This window comes from Capricornis sumatraensis, chromosome 2 (assembly GCF_032405125.1).
Source record: "Capricornis sumatraensis isolate serow.1 chromosome 2, serow.2, whole genome shotgun sequence".
In the NCBI taxonomy this organism is placed as follows: domain Eukaryota; kingdom Metazoa; phylum Chordata; class Mammalia; order Artiodactyla; family Bovidae; genus Capricornis; species Capricornis sumatraensis.
The window spans coordinates 155,303,736-155,315,438 of NC_091070.1; positions in this window are offsets into that span (position 1 = coordinate 155,303,736).

Genomic DNA, 11,703 nt, shown 5'->3' on the forward strand with positions numbered 1-11,703 from the left:
ATAAGCAGTACTTCCTTACTCAAATTGCACCTTTATAGGAAACCATATGAGACTCAAAGCATATTAGAAGCAGTATTTATGTAGATAATTCTCTGTACTTTCCAAGCTGTGCTGCAACAAAGGAGTAAGTTAAATACATTTTTATCAGTTGAAGAGACTTCGTGATAGAAAAGAATAACTGTTCCTTCAAGATCAAATAGTGCTTTCTTTACTAATCATTTAAAAATCAGAAAATTAAAGCTTAACTAAATTAGGTAACTTCTTCTCTAAAATGGTAGCAAGAGTTTCTTTAACAGGTTCCAAATCATCTAACCTCTGGTTTAACACTTTTTCTATAATATCTCCAGGAACAAAATCCAGCTGTCTTCCCAAGGAGGCATGTTACTTTCACCAGTGGTCCTTAATCTAGCTAGGCATTAAAATAAATGTATTAAATATAAGGATTCTCAGGCCCCTACCCTTCCCCTGACTTTGTGATATAGTAGATCGGATATGGGTCATTGAGAAGTAAAAGCACAATTCAAGGTGATACACTTTCAATCTGCCAAAGATACCATATGTTAGAGCCCATATTTGTTGACCCTTATGGGGTTTGTGTGTCAAAATTCTTTTTAGCCTAGAGAAGTATATTTTCTCTAAGTGACACATTATTACTTTTCCTTCTATGAGTTTATATAGGAAATATAGGTTCCACTGATCTAGAGGAAGGGAACACACCATAAAGTGATACTGGCAAAGTGTTAACAGCAGAAGTCCCTGCCCTACTTTGTCCAGGGTCAATAATCTATTAGGCCAATGAAAATGTATTTACTAAAACACACAAATATCAAGATTTAAGAAATATTTTGAATATTTGATACATAAAGAGATAAATTAAAAAACATTACCACAATGAATGCATAATTTCAACAACTTAGTTCAGTCCAGTTCAGTTCATTTCGGTCGCTGTCATGTCTGGCTCTGCAACCCCATGGACTGCAGCACACCTGGCTTCCCTGTCCATCACCAACTCCCAGAGCCTACTCAAACTCATGTCCATCGTGTTGGTGATGCCATACAACCATCTCATCCTCTGCTGTCCCCTTCTCCTCCCGCCTTCAATCTTTCCAAGCATCAGGGTCTTTTCCAATGAGTCAGTTCTTTGAATCAGGTGGCCAACGTATTGGAGTTTCAGCTTCAACATCAGTCCTTCCAATGAATATTCAGGACTGATTTCTTTAGGATTGACAGGTTGGATCTCCTTGCAGTCCAAGGGACTCTCAAGAGTCTTCTCCAACACCACAGTTCAAAAGCATCAATTCTTCAGTGCTCAGCTTTCTTTAGAGTCCAAGTCTCACATCCATACATGACTACTAGAAAAACCATAGCTTTAACTAGATGGACCTTTGTTGGTAAAGTAATATCTCTGCTTTTTAATATGCTGTCTAGGTTGGTCATAGCTTCTCTTCCAAGGAGGAACAACCTAGTGAAACAGACTAATTTCTCAAAAAGCACCAACTACCAAAACCCACCTAAGTTGAAGTAGTTGACCTGAATAATCCTATAGCTTCTAAAGAAGTTTATTTTTATAGTAAAAATTTTAAAATTCTGATGTGATATCAGTAACATAGTGAAATAGGAGATCCCAGCCCTTGCTGGAAACATTAAAAAAATGCTATTAGGGCCAAAATACCTTTCTGAGACCGCCAATCAAGAATAATATGCTCTAGAATCCAGTTAAGAATTTTCAACAGCTCAGATGAGCACAGGAGACTCCCAGGTTGTGCTAATGGTAAAGAATCCACCTGCCAATGCAGGAGTCGTAAGAGATAAGGATTTGATCCCTGGGTTGGGAAGATCCCCTGGGAAGGGGCATGGCAACCCACTCCAGTTGATTGGCTGAGTGGATTTTTCTAGGTGCTGAGCTGTTCTGGCTTGGGGGGAGGCTGATGTTATTAAAGGAAAACTGCTCCTGTTACCTATTTTGGAAAGACTTCTCAGTTTGTGTTCATCTGCATGCTAAGGCAGTTCAATTGTGTCTCTTTGCAATCCCATGGACAGAGGAAACTGGTAGTCTACAGTCCATGGAGTTGCAAAGAGTTGGACACAACTGAAGTGACTTAGCACGCAGATGAGCACCAACTGAGAAATCTCTCTGAAATGGGTAAGAGGAGCAGTTTTTCTTTAATAACATCAGCCTCTCCCCTAAGCCAGAACAGCTCAGCACCTAGAAAAATCCATTCAGCCCACAATTTTCCCCTTGGGGGTAAAGAACAAGTGAAGCATGCAGCCAACTTTCCTAGACTTTGCCAGTGCTGTTCAGGAAACCAATTCTTGTCTCACCTCCCTCAGAATTCTGGAGTAACCAAGTTGGTTTCAACTCCTGGGGGAAGCTAAGAACAAAGAAACGGGGGGCAGGAGCTCTCAGCAGCCTGCATGGCTCTGCAGGACTGAGAGAAGGTACACAATTCTGAGACTTGTGTTTCAAGACAGAGGAAAAGAAGTAGAGCTTGACCCAACCTCCTGCCATTCCCATAAATGCTGTCATAGAAAAAAAGAAATCAGTGGCTCTCAACAGCTACAACGGCTCTGTAGGTAAGGAAAAGACACATGATCCAAAATCTTCTCCATCAGGTAGGAGGGAAAGAAGTGAAATTTGCACCCAAAGATTCAGCATTTTATTACAACAACCTGGGGAAAAGAAGCAGGAGATTATGGTGGGCTGCACAGCTCTGTGGAATTGGGAGGTGGTGTACAACCCTGCAGTTTCTCCCCCAGGAAAGAGGGAGAGGACAGAAGTGGGTGGTGTCTAACACAACAGTCCATCAGAGCTCTGCTCCAGGGGAAAGGGAAGCCAGCTTACAGGCGTTGGCTGGAAAACAAGGCTCTATGAAATAGGAGTGTATATAAAGTTGAAACCGATAGCTTTCAGTGAACAGTGTTGGATTCATGATCTCTGAAGAAGAGGTTCAGTTCAGTTCAGTTCAGATCAATCACTCAGTTGAGTCCAACTCTTTGCAACCCCATGGACTGCAGCACGCCAGGCTTCCCTGTCCATCACCACTCCCGAGGCTTGCTCAAACTCATGTCCACTGAGTAGGTGATGCCATCCAATAATCTCATCCTCTCTCGTCCCCTTCTCCTCCTGCCTTAAATCTTTCCTAGCATCAGGGTCTTTTCCAATGAGTCAGCTCTTCACATCAGGTGGCCAAATTATTGGAGTTTCAGCTTCAACATCAGTCCTTCCAAGGAATATTCAACTGATTTCCTTTAGGATGGACTGGTTGGATCTCCTTGCTGTCCAAGGGACTCTTAAGAGTCTTATGGTGTCTCAAGCTGATGGTGAGTGGTGTCGGATTCGTGATCTCGGAAGAAGAGATGGGGAGGAGTTTATGAGAGGTGTTGGAAATATCAACTGTCTTGATTGTAGTGATGGTATCATCAGTATTTGCATATGCACAAACTCATCAAGATTTACACATTAAATGTATGCAGCTCTCTGTAGGTCCATTATGCCTCAATAAAACCATTTAAAAACTTCTGGGAAACAATTCTATAGGTCCAGATGGTCCCTTAAGAATAGTGAATTTTATCAAGAATTTAAAGAAAAAAATAACACCAATTTAAAATGGAAGAGGAAAGATTTCCCAATTCGTTTTACAAAGCAGCATTATTCTGGTACCATGATCAGACCAAAACAGCTCAAAAAAAACAAAAAATAAAAAACAACTACTGACCATTAACCTCATTAAAATATATGCAAAAATCCCCAACAAAATATTAGCAAGTCAAATCCAGCAATATACAAACATAAGGAAACTCAATCAAGTGGGGTTTATAATGTGAATGCAAGAGTGGCTCAAAAATAAATTAATGTAACTCACTATATAACAGTACGAAGAAAGAAAACCACTTAATTATATAAATAGATGCAGAAAAACCTTGAAAAAACACCTATCATGATACAACTCCCAGCAACCTAGGAGTAAAAATCAACTTCTTCAAGCTGATCGATGACATCTACAAAAAACTTATTCCTAACATCAGTTTAATGATGAAAAAACTGAGTGCTTGGCCCCTAGTAAAGGATAAAGCAAGGGTGTCAGTGTCTGCTCTCACTACTCTGCATCAATGTTACCCTGAAAGTCTTAACATAATATGGCAAGAAAAGGCATTTAGATCAGAAAGAATAAAATAAAATGTCCTTATTCTCACCCAAGATCATCCATATAGAGAGTCTCAGGAAATTGACCTCTTAGAACTAACAAGTGAGTTTAACAAGGTTGTAACATACAAGATCAACACACAAAAATCTATCTTAAAAAAAAAAAAAGTCTATCTTCAACTGTATTTCTATATACAAGCTATGAACACAGGAGACCAAAACTGAAAAATTAATGCCATTTATAATAGTTACCAAAAAATGAAATACTTAAGGTATGAATCTAACAAAACCTGTACATGTTCTCTAAACTGAAAACCAATTTAATACCAAGAGATTACAGGATAGAGTCCATCTCCCTAGGAGTTTTTAACAATGCAATGACCCTTCCACTCACTGCACAGTAGAAGGTTTAAGACCCTTTTCTAGAGTCAGCCCTGACAAAAGCATGTACCTAACACGGGCTAGGTTCCAAGGAGAACTAAAAATATGTCCATTGTTGTGTTGGGATTTTATCCAAATTAAAAGAGGAAAAAATTTGGGTTAGAACTCAAAATGCCAAATCATTTGCCTGCCGTATACAAACACACATATCTCACTCTTCCCATCCCACTGGGAGATCCTTGACAGAGAGCCAGTCACAGAACACAAGATAGGCAAACTCGCCCAGTTTTTATTATGGAGATTTTTTCCAACCTAACTCTAAAACAATCCCTCTAGAAAGTTAGATTTATGGCCTAACTTTGTTTTCTTGGGCTCCAAAATCACTGAACATGGTGACTGCAGCTATGAAATTAAAAGACGCTTGCTCCTTGGAAGAAAAGCTATGACAAACCTAGACAACATATTAAAAAGCAGAGACATCACTTTGCCGAGAAAGGTCCGTATAGTCAAAGCTATGGTTTTTCCAGTAATCATGTATGGATGTGAGAGGTGGACTCTAAAGGCTGAGCAACGAAGAATTAATGCTTTTGAACTGTGGTGTTGGAGAAGACTCTTGAGAGTCCCTTGGACTTCAAGGACATCAAACCAGTCAAACCTTAAGGAAATCAATCTCGACTATTCATTAGAAGAACTGATGCTGAAGCTGAAACTCCAATACTTTGTCCACCTGATGTGAAGAACTGACTCACCGGAAAAGACCCTGATACTGGGAAAGATTGAAGGCAGGAGGAGAAGGGGATTACAGAGTACAAGATGGTTCAATGGCATCACCTACTCAATAGACATGAGTTTGAGCAAGTTCCAGGAGATGGTGAAGGACAGGGAAGCCTAGCATGCTGCAGTCCATATGGTCACAAAGAGTCCGAGACAACTGAGTGACTGAACAACAACAAGAAAAGTTAGATGAGACTATGTGGAAAACAGGAATTGCTCAGACTAAACGGATTCATCCATTCAAAATATTTGTTGAGGACCTACCAGGTACACTGCCAAGGACGGCAAAACACAGCTGAAGTTTCTCTCTTAAGGAGCTAACAGTCTAATGGTGAATACAGGTATTAAATAAATAAATAAATACAGGAAATTAAATACCCAGGAAATTGAAGGGAGGGTATTTCTATAATTTGGAATGAGTTGATCTAATCACCTACACCAAGATATCTCAGATGATGCCATAATATGTCTTAACTAGGTTTCCCCTTATCAATCAACTAATAGGAAAAAATCAAAATTGGGAGGGAGAAACAGGAAGAGAAACAAACTTAGGAAACAAAGGGTCTATCACAGGGCCCCAAAACATAACACAGTGTGTCATGTTTTCTTATTTTTTTGAGCCAATTGGTGAAAGAAATGAAAAAAGCAATGAGCCCCATCTAGTGGCCAGTATTTTAAATTTTCTTCATCATATTCTATCACTCCTGAAACCTCTTAACTTTGTTTGCACATATTTATTGCCTAACTTCCTCAGTAAAATATGAGCTCCAAGTGGGCAGAAACTTTCTCTATTTTGTTTATTATGGAATCAGCAGGATCTAGAAGGCTGTCAAATACATAATAAACCCTCCCATACAATAAGAATTTTTAAACACATGAACGAATATTTTATACACAGCATTTATCATCCCAACTGCATTCCTGATGTTTTTCCCTGAAAGTTTATCAGTTGATTATTTAGCATCATATTGGATGTTTCCAGACTTTGATAGCCATTTGTATCCTTGTACCATTTAGGAGTGAATCTTCTCCTTCTTTCTCTCCACAAAAGATTTCTTCTTATCCCTTCTTTGGAGACCTAGAGAACTAGGTGTCAGTTTATGTCCTGCCATTGCTCTGGGAAACTAACTGGCATAAAGCATGAAGTACTGACTTTGGACCAGCAGCACTGCCAAAAGGACACTGCACACCAGGACAAACTGAGGAGAAAAGGGCAGTAGCCAGAGAAACGCTCCAGGAGCTGAGAACCTGCTAAGAGCCCTTAAGAGAGGGGCCTCCGAAGGCTGAAAAGCTCCAATGTGATCCAGGAATTCCAGAGGCAAAGTCAGATTGAGAAAGGAAGAAAAACACCATACTGAGAACAGCAATTTCTACCTGGGTCTAACACAGTGATACTTGGTAGCAGCATTTTCTAATACCATTAGCCGGAAGCCACACACCTAACCCATGTCTTGATGGGCACAATGTCTGTACCAGCACAATTTTTATTGTTACACCTTACACATGGTCCCCACGTTCTGAATGAATTTTTTAAAAAACATTTATTTCTGCCCGTGCTGGGCCTTCATTGCTGTGCACAGGCTTTCTCTAGCTGTGGTGTGCAGTCTTCTCCTTGCAGTGGCTTCCGTTGTTGCAGAGCACACGCTCCAGGTGTGCAGGCTCCAGTAGTTTTGCATTTAGGCTCAGCAGCTGTGTCACACAGGCTTAGCTGCCCTGGGGCACGTGCAATCTTCCCCACCCGGGGATCAAACCTGTGTCCTCTGCATTGGCAGGCAGATTCTTAACCACTGGACCACCACGGAAACCCTGAATGAATTTTTATTACCCAACTGATTTGTAAAGTCACAATTCATTTTTGTTTTATAAAAATTGTCCACAACTGTGAAGACTTTCTCATCCTCAGTAACCAACGTTAATAGTTGAATTGCTATTCAGTTCAGTTCAGTTCAGTCACTCAGTAGTGTCTGACTCTTTGTGACCCCAAGAATCACAGCACGCCAGGCCTCCCTGTCCATCACCAACTCCCGGAGTTTACTCAAACTCATGTCCATTGAGTCGGTGATGCCATCCAGCCATCTCATCCTCTGTTGTCCCCTTCTCCTCCTGCTCCCAATCCCTCCCAGCATCAGGGTCTTTTCCAATGAGTCAACTCTTCCCATGAGGTGGGCAAAATATTGGAGTTTCAGCTTCAGCATCAGTCCAAACTACTATAAATCCTGCCAAATGTGTATTTGAGAAGGTACACAGGTAGACAAATAGAAAAAATAGATACATAGTTATGCTGGCCAATCTTTCTACTATAATTTTTGAAATGTTTAAGCTAATGTTTGTACAGCTATCATAATCTGGCAAAAAACCCACTAATTTACTGTAATAATATATATGCACACACAAAGTAATCCATTTAAAATAGCTGCATGAGACTGAAAACTAAACGCAACTCTTTTTTGGCATAGTTGTATACATTTAAAGCAGACAACATGGTGATTCCATATACATATACACTGTAGAATGATTAAGGAGACCAAGGTAGTTAACACATACATCTCTCTCACACAGTTAACATAGTTAATTCTTATCTGTGTGTGTGTGTGTTGAAAATGCTTAAGATTTACTCTCAGCAACTTTCAAGAACATAACTCTTTATAGCAGGAATGTAAGATGGAAAAGGTTCTAGACCCTTGCAAACTTAGACTCAGTTGTCATTTTCTCCTGGATCAGGTCCTTCTTAGCAGTGCTCTAGGATTATGAGTAAAGGAAGAGGTTAGTTCTGCCTGCCTGACCATTAGTACCTACAAGGGACAAATGCCACTTGAGAAGCATTTCCAGATAATAAGGCATTGCTAATATCTTTCACTTTGTTCTCCCCTCTGCCACTCTATGGTCATCTGGAAGGTCCATGTAAAGTGAAGTGCCTTTGGTCAGCAAACAAGAGGGGTCAATAAACCATCACAGCAGTACTATGGCTGCATATCAGGAAACCTATATGAAAGAGTTCAATAAAATTGAGGTTGATTTCTCTCTTATGTCAATATAGAAGGCCCAGAGCTAGAATGGATGAAAGAGTTCAACAAAATTGAGGTTGATTTCTCTCTTATGTCAATATAGGAGGCCCAGAGCTAGAATGGATGAAAGAGTTCAACAAAATTGAGGTTGATTTCTCTCTTATGTCAATATAGGAGGCCCAGAGCTAGAATGGATGAAAGAGTTCAACAAAATTGAGGTTGATTTCTCTCTTACATCAATATAGGAGGCCCAGAGCTAGAATGGTGGCTTCATGATATTAAAGCTCAGGCTCCTTCTCTCCCACCCATTGTTCTACCATCTTCACCTTGAAGATTCCACCTGGGGGTTCAAATAGCCAACATGTTTGCACTCAAACTGTCAGAGAAACCACTAACCTAGGAATCAATAGGGATGTAGAATTCCTCAAGACATTTCCTAGAAACAGCACAGACAGTTTCCACTTACATCCTATGGCCCATCAGCTACAACAGAGACTGGGAATGCAGTCTTTAACCAAGCATCGCAATACTCTGCTGAAATGTGGGAGTTGTACTGCTATAGAAGAAAAGAACACTAAATATTTGGGCATAACTAGCAGCCCCATCCTAAAGACTCTCTTTCCCTTTATCTTAAGGAACAATTGTACAGAACTTAGGAAGAAGTGACATTTCTAAGCATTTTTTTTTTTTTAGGTCTATGGAGTCATTCAATCCTCAAAATAGCACTATAAGTAAAGGTTCTATAATCTACATCCTACATATAAGGAAACTGAAGCACAGAGATATGAAGTAACTCGCCCAAGGTTATACAGCTAGAAAACTGCACAGTTGAGATCTGATCCACACAGTTTGGCTTGCCAAGTAGGCTATATTTGTAGTCTTCTCTATGAGGCAATGGAAAAGGCTTTATCTCCACACAGGAGATGAAATGACATGAAGTGAATGTTGCTCAGTCGTATCTAACTCTTTGTGACCCCATGGATTATACAGTTCATGGAATTCTCCAGACAAGAATACTGGAACGGGTAGCCTTTCCCTTCTCCAGAGAATCTTCCCAAAATAGGGATAGAACCCAGGTCTCCCGCATTGTAGGTGGATTCTTTACCAGCTGAGCCACAAGGGAAGCCCTTGGGAGATGCTGCCTTTTTATTCAGAAAACAAATGAGCATAAGATATAAGTACACTCATTAGCTATTAGTTCAAAGGAGTCACTTACATTGCTCTTTCAAAAGCCAACATGACTATAAAGACTAATACATGGATTAACTTATCACAAATATTTGAATGCCCAGCATTTGGTCTTTCAATCACTTAATGAACCTGCATAAAAACCAGTAACAACAAATCAAACATACTTATGTTCCCTCTCTCTACTTAGTCACTTCAGTCACTCAGTCCTGTCTGACTCTTTGTGACCCTATGGACTGCAGCATGCCAAGCATGCCAGGCTTCCCTATCCTTCACCATCTCCTGGAACATACTCAAACTCATGTCCATCAAGTTGGTGATGCCATCCAACCATATCATCCAATGTCGTCCCCTTCTCTTCCTGCCTTCAATCTTTCCCAGCATCAAGGTCTTTTCAAATGAGTCAGTTCTTCACATCAGGTGGCCAAAGTATTGGAGTTAAGCTTCAGGATCAGTCCTTCCAATGAATATTCAGGACTGATTTCCTTTAGGATGGACTGGTTGGATCTCCTTGCAGTCCAAGGAACTCTCAAGAGTCTTCTCCAACACCACAGTTCAAAAGCATCAATTCTTTGGTGCTCAGCCTTCTCTATGGTCCAACTCTCATATCCATACATGACTACTAGAAAAACTACAGCTTTGACTAGACAGAACTTTGTCTGTAAAGTAACGTCTCTGCTCTTTAATATGCTGTCTAGGTTTGTCATAGATTTTCCTTTAAGGAGCAAGAGTCTTTTAATTGCATAGTTACAGTCACCATCTGCAGCGATTTTAGAGACTAAGAAAAATAAGGTCTCTCACTGTTTCCATTGTTTCCCCATCTATTTTTCATGAAGTGATGGGATTGGATCCCATGGTCTTAGTTTTTTGAAAGCTGAGTTCTAAACCAGTTTTTCACTCTCCTCTTTCACTTTCATCAAGAGGCTCTTTAGTTTCTCTTCACTCTCTGCCATAAGAGTGGTGTCATCTGCATATCCAAGGTTATTGATATTTCTCCTAGCAGTTTTCATTCCAGTTTGTGCTTCATCCAGCCCAGCATTTCACATGCTGTACTCTGCATATAAGTTAAATAAGCAAGGTGATAACATATAACCTTGACATACTCCTTTCCCAATTTGGAACCTGTCCCTTGCTCTGTGTCCAGTTCTAACTGTTGCTTCTTGACCTGCATACAGATTTCTCAGGAGGTAGGTCAGGATGTCCGGGATTCCCATCTCTTTAAGAATTTTCCAGTTTGTTGTGATCCACACAGTCAAAGGCTTTGCCATAATCAATGAAGCAGAAGTAGATGTTTTTCTGGAGTTCGCCTGTTTTTTCTATGATCCAACGGATGTTGGCAATTTGATCTCTGGTCCCTCTGCCTTTCTAAAGCCAGACTGAACATCTGGAAGTTCATGGTTTACATACTGTTAAAGCCTGGCTTGGAGAAATTTGAGCATTACTTTACTAGTGTGTGAGATGAGTGCAATTGTATGGTAGTTAGAACATTCTTTGGCCTTGGAATGAAAACTGACATTTTCCAGTCCCGTTGAGAGGGTAACAGGCAGGAAGGCCAGGGGTCTCCAAATGGAGGAAATAGCCTGCAAGTGTGAGACATTTTTATCTCCCTTAAGCGGCAGGAAGAAACAAACTAGCGATATTTTTTTTCCTTCTCTATACAAATTTAAAAGGAGGTTTCTCTTAAAATTCTGTGTTGCCATGACACCTGGTTTCACCTGAAGTTAACCAATGCCCTTTTCTTATGGAAATGTTTATCTTAAGCTATGCTAATGTACTATGCATTTACCCCCAAACTCTGTCTTCCATTCCTCCTTTTGGCTCAGAACCTACTTGATAAACCAGTATGTTATACTCTGATATTGTTCCTCTAATATATGTAAATAACACTATTTGTATGGTGCTCTGCCCTTCTTCAAGATTCAAGTTAATCCTTTTATGGCCCAAGATGAACCATTTGGAGCCAAGATTATCCCAAAATACATCTTATGGGTGAGGTGCCATTCTAAGTTTTGAGACATTCCTTTCTTGCATTAACAGACTGCTGATGACTATATAACATCCAGCTAAAGACTAGCAGGGGGATACTCTTTCTGCCCCCTTCTGATGCCTATGTCAGAAGCTTTCTCTATCTCCTTTATACTTTAATGAAACGTTACACAAAAGCTCTGAGCAATCAAGCCTCATCTCTGGCCCCGGATTGAATTCTTCTCC